This window comes from Pinus tabuliformis, chromosome 9, assembly GCF_031772625.1.
Source record: "Pinus tabuliformis cultivar Carrire ecotype Pingquan chromosome 9, CPIR1, whole genome shotgun sequence".
NCBI lineage: Eukaryota > Viridiplantae > Streptophyta > Pinopsida > Pinales > Pinaceae > Pinus > Pinus tabuliformis.
Genome location: NC_142307.1, coordinates 600,795,922 through 600,808,609, shown reverse-complemented (window position 1 = coordinate 600,808,609; position 12,688 = coordinate 600,795,922).

Sequence of the window (12,688 nt, the reverse complement as noted above, 5' to 3'; positions counted from 1 at the left end):
ATGGATCCCTCATCCTAGAGATCCAGAGGCTAGAATTTTGTACTTTGCAGAGAATTGCTATTGGTTTTGAGATTGAGATTAGTGCATTGGGTGATTTATGCTTTGTGGGAGGTGAGGAAGGGATTCCTTTGCTGGGAGGTAGATGCTGGATCGGGACTCACTTGGTTGTATCTCCTCTTGGATCTTCTTACTATATCAATAAAACTACTTTTGTTTCTCCTACATGCTTGTGTATCAATGATGTTTTGTTATATTTGCATGTTTAGCTTAAATCTGATCCTAAGCTATTTATGAATATAAATCTATGTCTTTGTGTAGTTTTCCTCTTCTGTGATCTTGCAGGAACTTGGTGAAGCTGGGTGAGTAAGGGAGCAGGTAGCGGGAAGCAAACAAAGAGGAGAGCGATTGGATCAACAAACTAGCGCAAGACACAGGTTAGTTCATCCTTCCTCTTCGTTTACATTTCATAAAGAAGAATACGAAAATAGTTTTCCTTGTTTGTTGCTAAGGCACTGTCACACCTTAGAGTGGGATAGGGGCGTTCTGAGTAGATACTTTTCCCAACAACAAATTGGCGACTCCGCTGGGGATCGTGTCTAGTTAGTTTATTTGTGTTTCTATTGTTGTTCATCTCATAAACTCAGGAGTGGCGAATCGAACTGCATTTTCCATTTACAAATGCAAAGTAGAGATCTACTACTCTAGTCCATTCACTGGGCCTGTTTATGATCTGAACAATTGATCCACAAATGCTCTAATTGCCCTTTGTGATAGCTCTTAGTCCTCCTTTAAATCATCCCTCTGATTGTACCTTACTGATTGCTTTTACCCGGCCAAAAACCATAGATTAAACTGCAAACCGTGACCCAGAACCCAGAAGAAATTCTCGTTTCTGCTTCAGCGCAGGCTCTGTGAAGAGACTCTGCATTTCAGCGCAGTTCCCGAGAGGGCTACCTGCGTTGCAATTCATTTTCTCTGTGTAGTAGGTGCGTTGATCAGCCTAGCCCTGCCTAGCTGAGGTTCTTTGCTCACTTTTTCCAGTTTTGCCTCTGATTTTTGCAGCTTGTTATCAGTGTGTGTACCTATCTGAAAACCCCTTTTCTTTGCCTTAATTCCGCCTCAGTTGTATAAAAGAAACTGTATTTGTTTTTGTGTATTTGTTACGTCATTTACAGTTTCCCATTGCAAAAGTAAACTGGTCATACTGTCGCCCTTAGATCTAAATCTGTCGTAAGTGTCGTTTTGATCTTAGGAGAAAGTTTATTTGCTGTTGACAATTGATTACGCTTTTACTTTTTTCTTTGGTTTGAATTTGTGAATTTCTAGTGTCGAAACAAGTGTTTACTTCAAAATCATAAAGTGTCGTAATCGTCTCTACTTTTTGATTTCGAAAAGAAGCTTGTTTGTGTTTTTCACTTGAAATCGAATTCAAATTTGTACAACAACTTTCTTTTTAGGCATCAATATTAAGGAAGTGAAAAACAAATACATGCACAAGTGCATTTGCATATTGACAGTTTGTATGGCTTGATTTAGGAAAAGTGCATTTACAGTGTGCTCTTTGCTCTTTGAGAAAAGATTGTGTCTTTCTTTTCCCCTTGTAGCTAGGATTTTCATTGTTGAAAAGAGATAAAAGCTTGCTTATCATCTTTAGACTGCATTTAGGAATTACATCTACATCTCGTGGTGATCCAAAAAGGAAAACTTCTAAGAAAGATCAACCTAAAATAAATTGAATGAAATTAACAACGCATTGGAACTTAACGCACAACATAGAGGTCTAGGCTAGAGACGTGTTCCGGCGTCGTAAAGCCTGGTAACTGTTGTCCTCACTGTTGGTTGGGTGATTCCTCCACTGTGAGACAATAAGTGCCAGTACAGATTGTGCTCCCACGTACCGTCGAGTATATATTGGGAGACCCCTATAGGCATAAAACCTTTATCCATAGGAAGCCGTGTCGGCCGCCCTACTGATCGCAATGCACTGAGCATAGCATTCGGGAAGATTGACCGCCCGTACCCTAAAAAGTATTCTGCAGTTTTGCGATTGGTTTGGCCCACCCTCTACCTAGAACTCCAGAGTAGTCCCTTTCGTTCCTTTTCAGACTCCTTAACGGAAAAGGTCCATCTGAGCACTTGTCACTTCAGGCTCATTAAAAATCGAAGGAGACTAGAGTCATCTTTTGTTTTTTCTCGACTCTTTAAAATTGAAAAAACAAGTTGTGTCCAAGCGTCGTTAAAATTTATTTTAAACGGAATATTCATACCCTTTTTTCCTGCGTTGATCTTTTGGTTGAGAAAATGGAGCCTACCAACCAAGGAATTCCCCTTGGTGGAAATCCTAGTCCCTTCTCCTCTTGGGGAGATGTTGGTGCACCCCATATGGCCACATTGTCGCTTCCAGGACTGACAATTGGCTTGCCAGTTTGGCTCTTCTCAACCAATGTCGTTCAGAACACCACTATTCCTGAACAGTCGAATCAGCAGTTAGACGAGTCCAGAGTTTCCCACCAACCTTCTACTTCCTCTAATTCTTCCTCTCTTCCTTCCTCTTCGCTTGACGAGACTGGTAAAGCTAAAAACCAAGTTCCTAAGGAGAAGAAGGAAAAGAAGAAGGAGCCAAAGGCAAATAAGGGAAAACAAGTGTCGTCTAATGAAAATCCACACATAGCACCGACCAGGCCTAAATCGCCATGTGTCATTTGTAGAGGAGACCACTTTCACAGAGATTGTCCTTGCATCCCCCGGATACTAAGGGACTGGTCTCCTCGTTTGCACAATCCGGTGTCGTCAACCTCTGATAACCATGTTGAAAACACACCGTCAACTAGCGAAAGTGAAGTCCCAGGACAAAAAGGGAGAGTTAGAGCTCCCTGTAGATTGTGCGAAGGCGACCATGCCCTCCACCGTTGTCCCTTCTTAGACGAAGCTAAAAGAGTTTTGGATGATCATCCGGTTTCACCGTTACGACTTCCTCCTGGATATAAAAAACTCTTGCCGAGTCCTTCGTTAGTTGAGAACCCAGCTGGCCCGCTCAAGTGGTCAGCTGAAGCGTCTATCATTGAAGATAAACCAACTGAATCCATACCAGACGAAAGTCAAAAGGTCGAGGCGGAAGTTGACCCGGTCTTGCCTTCAGAGGTTTTATCTTCGAATAATACAGTCACTGAAGAGGATAAGGATGACACCATCCAAATTCTCTTCATCAACACAGACTCCGACGAACACGGGGGCAATCCACCCATTCCTTTATCGCAGGAAGGAAGTTCATCAGAGCCATACCCGACCGTCTACTCGGTCCCACCTCCAAGCAACCTAGTTGTATCCTTCGACTGGAACCAACTAGGCAGACCCCGTTTGCCAGCAAGCATACCATTCCGAATTATCGTTCAAATATACAGAATGGTCATGGCTGGCACCATCATAGATGAGGGGGCGTCTGTGAGTATCCTTTCCTCTATTTCTTGGAAAGCGCTTGGTTCGCCATCGCTTTTGCCTGAGACGAGAAATCTGACAGGCTTTGATAAAGGAACCAGTCGACCTTTAGGGATCCTCCCCAATGTGCCCATAACATTGAAAGGGAACACAGTTCAAATGAACGTAATGGTTGTTCAAGGACCCTTGGATTATAACCTACTCCTTGGACGAGACTATATTTATTGCATGGGAGCCATCGTCTCCTCACTCTTTAGAGTAATGTGTTTTCCGCACGAAGGAAGAGTGGTCAAGATCGTAGACCAGCTTTCATTTCCCGGATCACGCATCGCAAATAGTCATATACCGTCCCTAAATGGTCTCTTCACGCAAGAAATGTCTCAAGTCCCAGTCCGTCCTCCCGATGAGCGTGAGTAATTCGGAAGGATATGACTGAAACCCAGGGGGCATGCGTCCTGGTCTGCTTCAGCAGGAAAACTTCGGGTATAGGGTAGGTTTCCGCGGGAGAATATGACTAGTCTATACCCCGTTCGTGATTGGAAGAGGGGTTATTCTAGAATAAGATTCTCTTGTCAAAGTTATGTGAGTTGACAGAACTGAGTCACTTGCCTTTGTTTATCTCGGTAGACATCGCCAAAGAAGTGTTTTGTTTGCTGTGTGAATAGAAAAATCTTTGGGTGACCTGTAAGAGGTAGGCCTCTCTCGCTAAAACAAATGTTTTATTGGACTAAAGTAGGGGTAACTTTGAAACTCTGTTTTATACCTGGGGGCATGCAAACCTTTTGGAGTGCAAGCAAAGGGCGACTATTTAGTTTTTAAATTTTTAGGTCCTCCCTTTAAACCCGTAGGCTAACCCTTTAAACTCGTAGGATTAGTCGTCACCAAACTTGCATAAAGAAAGGATGCAGGGCAAAGATTTGTAAGGTGCAAGCTCCATAAAAAATGGCATCTTCAATGAGACATTCTTATCATATGACTGGATTAATCGAGCAGTTTTAGCACATAGTTCATGCTCGTTAAAAAATAAACATAAGACCGAGCAAGTGTTTCAATCTGCGTTTAAGCTCGTTAAAAATGAACTATCCTCCGGTAAATAACCACCATGAATGTAACATTATCAGCCATTAAAGCCTTGGTCGTGTTTGCACCGTCACCTCCACTTTTCCATTGGCCAATCATTCACCTCCATTTGATTGTTTACCCATTTTGAGGAACAGCTGCGAAGAGTGATTTCACTAGCCATCCTTGTGACACTGCCGTGCTTGGAAAATTCCAAACCTTACCTGGAATCAGCTGCTACCCTTTTTATCACTCGTTCCTCAAAAGACGAGTCTTCTTTAAGCTCTTTTCATCTGACTCGTAAAATATGAAAAGATTGCCGAGTTTTGGCCTTCCAGCTCGTTAAAGCGACAGGAAGTGCTATCCCTCCTCTAGATTTTAATCTTTTTGGACCTGAGGGATTATTGCACAAAAAGATCGAGCGCTTGTTTTGTTCGGCTCGTTAAAACTATCGAAATTTCATCCCTTCTGTATTGTTTTATACTTTTTCGGACTTAAGGGATTAGATGACGAAAAAGGAATTTCGGAGTTACCTTTACGTACCTTTTCAGACTCCCTAAAAAGGAAAAGGACCGAGTTATCTTTGTCGTTAAACTCGTTAAAAACATTAATAGCGACAAACTTGTCTTTAGACGAGAACGAGTTTCACTATCGCTAGGCTCGTTAAAACATAGCGATGGATTTGCCCGAAGGGCAAATTATAGAACAAGCATATGTTATCCTCCTCAAGCTTGACAAAAATAAAGAGGTACTGGTCAGCAATGACTGGGGAAAAATTGGGAAGAAACTCAAAGAATATTTATTGGTAACAAGTCGCTCTTGAACATGACACTTCCACTCCGTGCCTGAGTCGGGTTGGGTTGTTTCATTCACCGGTCACATCACCATGGTCTCGCCATACCATCCACTTTTGGGGTAAATGCTACCAATCCATCATATAAGTGTCGCCGACATGTTCAAGAGAAGTCATCCAGAGAAGTCACCCGTGTCCCATCCACTACCATACATTATACTTCATTCTTTCATGACCGCCACCCTGAACCATATATCATCAGATCGTTTTCACCTCCATCAAAATCATTTGCTCCGTTCCGTGTCATTGATGTGGAATACATCAAGGCCCTCCTCTGACGGATCGCTTCTTGTCGACATTAGCTCATTATCCAAGAAGTTGATCTAGGAACACCCCTTCAGTACTTTGAAGCTTGCATGCCTCAATGGCAAGTTTCTTACTTTCGGCGACAGGTATACATCAATGACCTTCGACCGAAAGATTTTGCGTGGTGTTCGACGCCAAGTCCTTTATTCATTATCATTATCGGTGATTCCTCTCGCGCTTGTTAACAGTTTGCATCATTGACTGGTAATCAAGCGATGTCTTTCCATGTTCGACTTCAAAACATTTCTCACATGGATCGACTTGTACTTAGAGTGAAGATCGGACGAGATTGAAGACCCCGGATCTAGTTTCATCAATCCGGGCTGCGATATATATTCAGGAAAAATAAAAAGCATTGACATGTACAACATTGCAGCACAGATAATCATCCTACCAAAAGGATGATGACTTCATCAGAATCATCAGTCTACCATCAGACGATTGTCTGTCATATGTACATAAAAATGAATTTATAAAGCTGAGCATGGGAATGCTCGCCTCAACTAGATCATGAAAATAGTATGAAGATGATGTATTGTATTGTATCTTATTACAGGTCTCCTCCTAGCTTTGAAAGAACTTCGGATCCTCCTAATAAAGCATTTCACCCGATAAACGGCCTCATACTTTAGGGGGCAACTGTTATAGACATTTTTGTGCCTTACAGCTATAAGCATGAAATGTCCATAAACCAAGGGATCCTAAGTCCCTAAAGATGTTGTTACAGCTCCTAAAGAAACAAGGTCAACAAATTACAGCTTCTCCCAGAAGTTCTCCACCAGAAACTGCTCAAAACTAGTCAAATCAGGATCAATTCAGATGCTCCACTAGCTGCCTGCGTTGCAAAGCACCCAAATACACTGGCTAGGTGCGTTGCAACGCACTTGAATGCACTACCAAGGTGCGTTGAGTGGGAAATGACAAATGGCAAAGTCATTCAACGAGGTGGAAAGACAATGGAAGCTTCCAGAATCTTCTCCAATGACACTTGCCTCATTGAATTCGACCAGTGATGAGTAAGAGGCTCTCAGTCTCCAAGTGGAAGCAAGAACTGACAGAGAGAAGCCACAAGTCAAAACATAAGCTGACTCATCCTCTTTGCATACATCTATATATGGATCCCTCATCCCAGAGATCCAGAGGCTGGAATTTTGTACTTTGCAGAGAATTGCTATTGGTTTTGTGATTGAGATTAGTGCATTGGGTGATTTATGCTTTGTGGGAGGTGAGGAAGGGATTCCTTTGCTGGGAGGTAGATTCTGGATCGGGACTCACTTGGTTGTATCTCCTCTTGGATCTTCTTACTATATCAATAAAACTATTTGAGTTTCTCCTACATGCTTGTGTATCAATGATGTTTTGTTATATTTGCATGTTTAGCTTAAATCTGATCCTAAGCTATTTATGAATGTAAATCTATGTCTTTGTGTAGTTTTCCTCTTCTGTGATCTTGCAGGAACTTGGTGAAGCTGGGTGAGTAAGGGAGCAGGTAGCGGGAAGCAAACAAAGAGGAGAGCGATTGGATCAACAAACTAGCGCAAGACACAGGTTAGTTCATCCTTCCTCTTTGTTTACATTTCATAAAGAAGAATACGAAAATAGTTTTCCTTGTTTGTTGCTAAGGCACTGTCACACCTTAGAGTGGGATAGGGGCGTTCTGAGTAGATACTTTTCCCAACAACATTATGCACCAATACTACTGGAGCAGAGAAAGAACTATGACTTGGTTGAATTATACCAGCCTCTAACATTTCTGCAACCATACGTTCAATTTCACTTTTTTGGACATAGGGATATCTATACGGCCTGATGTTTGGAGGGACACTTCCTGGAATCAGATGAATAGCATGATCATGATCATGAATAGGTGGGAGACCCTTGGGAGTCTCAAATACCTTGGAATGATTTTCCAGGACTTTTTGGAGATCTGGAGAAATAGATGATTCCAATGTGGAAACATCTAGCGAGCATAATTGTGAAATTACACCTCTTTGCTCCTTTTTTAGAAGCTTTGTCATACCATGAGAGCTGATTATCTTTCCTGGTTTCCCTGCAATACCCCTTAATTTAACTTCCTTTCCTTCCGTAGAAAATTTGATGAAAAGTTCTTGAAAATTAAAAGCTATTGTACCCAAGGATTGTAGCCATTGGACTCCTAGTACAACATCAACACCTCCCATTGGAATGGAAAGCATTGGGCTAGTCAATACATATTCTCCCAATGATAGCTTGATATTATGGCACCTTCCAGAGCAATTTATTGTTCCTCCATTTGCAATCATCACTTGACACTCTGGTGCTGGATATAGGAAGCAATTCAATTCTTTTGCTACCCTACAATGAATAAAATTGTGGGTGCTTCCTGAATCAATCAACACTATTACCTTTTTCTTCTTGATTTGTCCTTCTATCTTGATGGTTTGAGGAGTGGTAATTCCCATCAATGCCTTACAAGATATGGTCAGATTTATTTGTTCTTCATCTAAGCTTTTTTCCTGGAGTATATCTTCTTCTTTTGACCTTTCTTGCTCCTTTTCTTCTTCCTCTTCATAATCTATGTAGAATAATTTCTTCTCAACACACTTATGACCTTTAGTGTATTTGCTATCACAACTGTAACAAAGCCCTTTTGCTCTTTTTTCTTCCAATTGTTGTGGTGTCAACCTTATATGTTGTGGAAGACTAGGGGCAACAACACTCCCGTCTTTATCGTTGTGAGTGGTATGCTTCCTGGTTGCCATAATTTTGCTTTCCATTTTTCTTGCTAACCTGAATGCCTTCTCTAATGAATCAGGTTCCCAAAGGCGAACATCATGTTGGATATTATCCTTTAAAGACCCTATGAACACATCAATCCCATGCTCCTCTAGAATATCTTTTACCCTTATGTTCAATTTTTGGAACTCCTCAATGTGCTCCATTACTGAACCCTTTTGTTTGAGACTTATCAATTGGATAAAAAAAGTGTTGCTTTTTGTATCTTCATAATGTGCTATCAATTCTTCCATAAAAATTGCCCAAGTGATAAATTTTTTATGGGAGCAAAGCCATTAATACCATACAAACTGATTTGGTTCCAAATATATAGTTGCCATACGTACCTTTTGTGTGTTTTGCACATTATTGAGATTGAAGAACTGCTCCATCTGTAATATCCATGTGGCGGGATCCTTGCCATCAAACTTCCTCATATCGATTTTTGGAATATGGTGGGTCTTCGATCCAACATTAGAGTCTATGGAATCATGATTAACATTACTTTGGTTCACATCATAAGTTTCCTTTACAACCTTTTCACCATTAGTAAGTATTTCTTGTAGAAAATTTTTCAAATCTGTCTTCAAATCTGCCATGTTTGTCTTCAAATTTGCCATGTCTCTCTTCAAATCTGTCTTCGAATCATCCATCTTAGCTTCCATGCCCTTTATCTTAGATTCGATGCCATTTATCTTAGATTCCACGCCATTTATCTTAGCTTCTGTTAGCTTTTGTGAGCGTGACATTTGTTGCACTTGTTCTTGTAATTTTGATATATCATGTAGCATTTCTTCCTCTTCTTCATGAGTCATGCTAGAGCTTTCAGGTTCCTTACTAGGTGTTTGCATTTTCTTTCCTCGGGGCATCAGTTACCGATAATAATTCTTTACTATGCCATTTGAATTCCTTCAAACCCAGCTTACACAAAAATTAAAAAAAAAACTACACACCTTTTTTCACTTTGTAGAAGCCTGATATTGAATATGATGTATCTCTGTAATTCCAGATCCTCCAGTTCTGAAATTGCGACTTGTAGTAGCATTCTGTGTCTTCTTTCCAATGCCACAAGTCTGACCCAATTTGGATTCTCCAAGGAAGAGTTATGCGAAATCTCCCACAGTGACTTGATTATAGACTAGTTCAGTAGAGCGAACTTGTACAACGTGCCACGAGTCACCTTTCGACCTATGGATCTGAAAAATGCATACAAGAAACTACAGTCCGTCCTCTTTCTGTACCTTCTTACGAAATTTCAATCCGATCCTCAGAGAGAAAGTTATGACGATTTTCCCCAGGTCACCTGTTTTGAATGTAATTCAGGAGTCTGCAAAAAGACCAACTTCCTCAGATCATATCTCTGCAAATATCGCACGAAAAGCTCTGAAATTCGGACCCAAGGTTCAGTGCGATTTCTTCTCAAATGGGTTTTTTTTGCGACTTTTGAAACTTCACAGAAAAAAAGTTATAGTGAAAATGCCACGATGACCTGTTTGGAGCAGCGAAACTCTAGAATCCAAATCTCTGATACCAAATGTTATGAAACCAGCTCAAGAAAAGATAGAAAAGATAGATCAACGCCTTAGAATTCAGCCTCTTCGAGGGGGCAACCTCCTTTACATTACATAAATGAACAATTCTTGGATGATACAAATGACAAAACCTCCTTTCTATATATAGGAGCCTAAGGAGTCACAATATAATCCAGCCGACCTAACAATAATAATATAAAGCCACAAAAATAACAATAGAGGGATTCTATGGGGCACAGAAATAACAACATGGGGGTAATAGGGGCACAACAATATAAATAAGGGGTATAACTACAATATTAATGGGGTAATCACTAGTATTATAGGGACCCAACAACCCTTCTCCTTTAAAAAAGTGTTGTCCTCAACGCTTGAGTAGTTATAAATGCTTCTGTATAAAAATTTCATCTTCCCATGTGGAATCTTTAGCAAGTAAGTTCTTCCACTTAATGAGATACTCTGAAATTAATTGATTCTGTAGCTATCGAGTTATTATTTCCATAACTTCTTCAAGCTAAAACATAATTTTTCCTTCTTCATCAAGTTCTAGCAATATTGTTTGAACTAGGAGCTTGTCATCGATAACCTTCTTTAAGCATGAAACATGGAAAACTAGGTGTACTCAGGAAGATGTAGGAAACTCCAATTTTTATTCCATGGTACCAATATTTTGCAACACCTTTTAAGGACCGTATCACTTGGGAGATAATTTATTATCCTTCTCAGCTTAATTAAGGGACATTTGTTTGTATGGATGTAGCCTTAAAAATACCCACTCGCCTACATCAAAACTTCTTTCACTATGATGTTGATCTTCTTGTTGTTTCATTCGATTCTGTGCCAGAGTGAGGTTATCATTTAAGAGTTGTAGAACTTATTGTTGATGCTCGATGTGATCTTCCATTGCTTGAACCTTAGAATTTTCTCTTAAATATGATGTGATGGATGATGGATGCTATCCATAAAGTGCCATAAATCATTTTTTCTACAATATAAAAGGAAGTGTTATACCATCATTCATCCATAGGTAACCACTTGACCCATTGTTTTCATTTATCAGATACAAAGCAACAAATATATCCTTCCAAAAATTTGTTCACTATCTCAATTTTCCCATTAGATTGAGGATGATAAGAGGAACTATGATGAGCCAAGACAAGAAAATAATTTCGTCCAAAAAATTCCAGTGAAAATCAGATCTCTGTCACTTTCAATAATCTTTTGGTTTCCATGTAGCTTTTGAACTGTTTCCATAGACACAGTAGAAACTCTAATGGATTTAAAAGGATGAGACAAAAGTGTGAATAATTGGAAATTCTATCAACTACCACCATAACGACACTCTTTCCTTCTGACTTGGGTAAACCTATAATAAAATCCATTGCGACCTCCTCCCAACGCTAGCTTGGAATAACTAAAGGTTGTAATAGAATCGAGGTCTTAATTGTATCAACTTTATTTTTTTGGAAAACCAAACATTTTTCCATAAACTTCTGAACATAAAATTTAACTCCATCCTAAAAAAATCCTTCTTGACCCCGTGGTAAGTTTGTAAAGATCTTGAGTGCCCTCCTAAGGGAGAGGTGTGAAATTCCAAAAGCATATTTTGTTTGAGTTGGGAATTATTACAAATATATAAGTGATCTTTGTACCATAATGAATAATTTTCCAGATAAATGTATCATCTGTATTGGGATCTTCCTGCAACTCTTGAATGAGTGTCCACACCTCTGTGTCATTATTCCATTCATCCCTTGCTTCATTTATCCAATCAGGTTGGATAATAGAAATGACACAAATCAATCCTTCCACATCCTCATCCTTTCTTGAGAGTTCATTTGCAACAACATTTGCTTCCATCTTTCGTAGATGATTTCAAAGTCATAACCCAACATCTTTGTGACCCGTTTTCACTACTCTTCTGAAGATAATATTTGTTCCAAAAAGTATTTAAGACTATCATGATCTCTTTTTACCTTGAAGTGTTTTCCCATTAGGTAAGGCCATCATTTCTTTAGTGCATGTCTTATTCCCAACATTTCGTTCTCGTAAATAGTTTTGTGTAAATAATTTCCCTTGATTATATGACTTACAAAAGCAATGGATCTTCCTTCTTGCATTAAAAAAACACCAATTTCATTTCCTAAGGCATCACATTCCACAATAAAGGTTTTTCTCAAGTCTAGCGTAGCTAAGATCAGTGCTTTCACATTTCCTCTTTAAGGTGTTCAAAGGCCTTAGTTGCTTCTGGAGTCCAAGAAAACACATATTTATTCATTAATGTTGTTAGAGGTGATCTTATTCTCCCATAATTCTTAACAAACTTGCTATCATACCCTATCAACCTAAGAAATCCTCGAAGATGCTTTAGGGTTGTGGGGTTTTTCCATTCCTTAATGGGTTTAATTTTGTTAGGGTCTACCTTAACACCCTCATGAGATACAACATGACCCAAATATTCCACCTCTTGTACTCCAAAGAAACATTTGGAGGTTTTTCCATATAGTTGTTTCTCCTCCAATAGTTTGAGCACCCTTTCAACATGTTGAACATGATCCTTCCAAGTCTTGTTGTGGATTAGTATATCATCAAAAAATACTAACACAGATTTTCTAAGGGTTTGAAAATGGAATTCATCAAACCTTGAAATGTAGAAGGTGCATTAGTAAGGCCAACATGCATGACCAATATTCATAATGACCTTCATGATTTTTGAATGTTGTTTTCAAAATGTCTTCAGTCTTCATTC